The sequence below is a fragment of the Chaetodon auriga genome, chromosome 23 (genome assembly GCF_051107435.1).
Source record: "Chaetodon auriga isolate fChaAug3 chromosome 23, fChaAug3.hap1, whole genome shotgun sequence".
Classification (NCBI taxonomy): Eukaryota; Metazoa; Chordata; class Actinopteri; order Chaetodontiformes; family Chaetodontidae; genus Chaetodon; species Chaetodon auriga.
The window spans coordinates 2,193,642-2,196,141 of NC_135096.1; positions in this window are offsets into that span (position 1 = coordinate 2,193,642).

Consider the following 2,500-nt stretch of genomic DNA (forward strand, 5'->3'; position numbering starts at 1 on the left):
GGCTGGGAGCCAGCCCTTGGGGTTGGTGAAGGCAGGCAGGCAGGCAGGCAGCCAGGCAGGCAGGCAGGCAGGCTGGCTGGCTGGCGGATGAGAGTGGAGGCAGGAGGAAAGGAAAAGGGTTAGGCTGGGAGCCAGCCCTTGAGGTTGGTGAAGGCAGGCAGGCAGGCAGGCTGGCAGGCTGGCTGGCTGGCGGATGAGAGTGGAGGCAGGAGGAAAGGAAAAGGGTTAGGCTGGGAGCCAGCCCTTGAGGTTGGTGAAGGCAGGCAGGCAGGCTAGCTGGCTGGCTGGCGGATGAGAGTGGAGGCAGGAGGAAAGGAAAAGAGTTAGGCTGGGAGCCAGCCCTTGGGGTTGGTGAAGGCAGGCAGGCAGGCAGGCTGGCTGGCTAATGAGAGTGGAGGCAGGAGGAAAGGAAAAGGGTTAGGCTGGGAGCCAGCCCTTGAGGTTGGTGAAGGCAGGCAGGCAGGCAGGCAGGCAGGCTAGCTGGCTGGCTGGCGGATGAGAGTGGAGGCAGGAGGAAAGGAAAAGAGTTAGGCTGGGAGCCAGCCCTTGGGGTTGGTGAAGGCAGGCAGGCAGGCAGGCAGGCAGGCAGGCAGGCAGGCAGGCAGGCAGGCAGGCAGGCAGGCAGGCTGGCTGGCTGGCTGGCGGATGAGAGTGGAGGCAGGAGGAAAGGAAAAGAGTTAGGCTGGGAGCCAGCCCTTGGGGTTGGTGAAGGCAGGCAGGCAGGCTAGCTGGCTGGCTGGCGGATGAGAGTGGAGGCAGGAGGAAAGGAAAAGAGTTAGGCTGGGAGCCAGCCCTTGGGGTTGGTGAAGGCAGGCAGGCAGGCAGGCAGGCAGGCTGGCTGGCTGGCGGATGTGAGTGGAGGCAGGAGGAAAGGAAAAGAGTTAGGCTGGGAGCCAGCCCTTGGGGTTGGTGAAGGCAGGCAGGCAGGCAGGCAGGCAGGCAGGCAGGCAGGCTGGCTGGCTGGCGGATGTGAGTGGAGGCAGGAGGAAAGGAAAAGAGTTAGGCTGGGAGCCAGCCCTTGGGGTTGGTGAAGGCAGGCAGGCAGGCAGGCTGGCTGGCTAATGAGAGTGGAGGCAGGAGGAAAGGAAAAGGGTTAGGCTGGGAGCCAGCCCTGTGAAGGGTATAGAGCTGGTCCGGCGTGCCACGGCCGGGACGAAAACCGCATCGTTCGTCCTGAATCGGAGGTTGGACTGTGTATGCACAGTATAGTATGTGGAATATATACAAAGGTTGAGAATTTTTAAACAAAAATAAAAGAAAGTAATTGTGAGAAATAAAGAAAAGTAAAAGAGGTTGCTGTATGCCTGGAAAAGGCCGGAAGCCTCCCCACGGCTGTGAGAAGGCCAGGGGGTCAGGCCTGGAGCCAGCCCCCAGCAGGAGTAGCAGGCTGGGGGTCCTGGAAAGGCTGGAAACCTCCCCGTGGCTGCGAGAAGACGAGGGGGTCAGGCCTGGAGCCAGCACCCAGCCTGCTCCTCATGCTGGGGGCCTGGAAAAGGCCGGAAGCCTCCCCACGGCTGTGAGAAGGCCAGGGGGTCAGGCCTGGAGCCAGCCCCCAGTACGAGTAGCAGGCTGGGGGGCCTGGAAAGGCCAGACGCCTGCCTGTGGCTGCTAGAAGAAGACGAGGGGGTCAGGGCTGGAGCCAGCACCCAGCACGAGTAGCAGGCTGGGGGGCCTGGAAAGGCCAGAAGCCTCCCTGTGGCTGCTAGAAGAAGAGGAGGGGGTCAGGGCTGGAGCCAGCACCCAGCACGAGTAGCAGGCTGGGGGGCCTGGAAAGGCCAGAAGCCTCCCTGTGGCTGCTAGAAGAAGACGAGGGGGTCAGGGCTGGAGCCAGCACCCAGCACGAGTAGCAGGCTGGGGGGCCTGGAAAGGCCAGAAGCCTCCCTGTGGCTGCTAGAAGAAGAGGAGGGGGTCAGGGCTGGAGCCAGCACCCAGCACGAGTAGCAGGCTGGGGGGCCTGGAAAGGCCAGAAGCCTCCCTGTGGCTGCTAGAAGAAGAGGAGGGGGTCAGGGCTGGAGCCAGCACCCAGCACGAGTAGCAGGCTGGGGGGCCTGGAAAGGCCAGACGCCTGCCTGTGGCTGCTAGAAGAAGAGGAGGGGGTCAGGGCTGGAGCCGGCACCCAGCCTGCTCCTCGTGCTGGGGGCCTGGAAAGGCTGGAAGCCTCCCCATGGCTGTGAGAAGATGAGGGGGTCAGGGCTGGAGCCGGCACCCAGCCTGCTCCTCGTGCTGGGGGCCTGGAAAGGCTGGAAGCCTCCCCATGGCTGTGAGAAGATGAGGGGGTCAGGGCTGGAGCCGGCACCCAGCCTGCTCCTCGTGCTGGGGGCCTGGAAAGGCTGGAAGCCTCCCCATGGCTGTGAGAAGATGAGGGGGTCAGGGCTGGAGCCGGCACCCAGCCTGCTCCTCGTGCTGGGGGCCTGGAAAGGCTGGAAGCCTCCCCATGGCTGTGAGAAGATGAGGGGGTCAGGGCTGGAGCCGGCACCCAGCCTGCTCCTCGTGCTGGGGG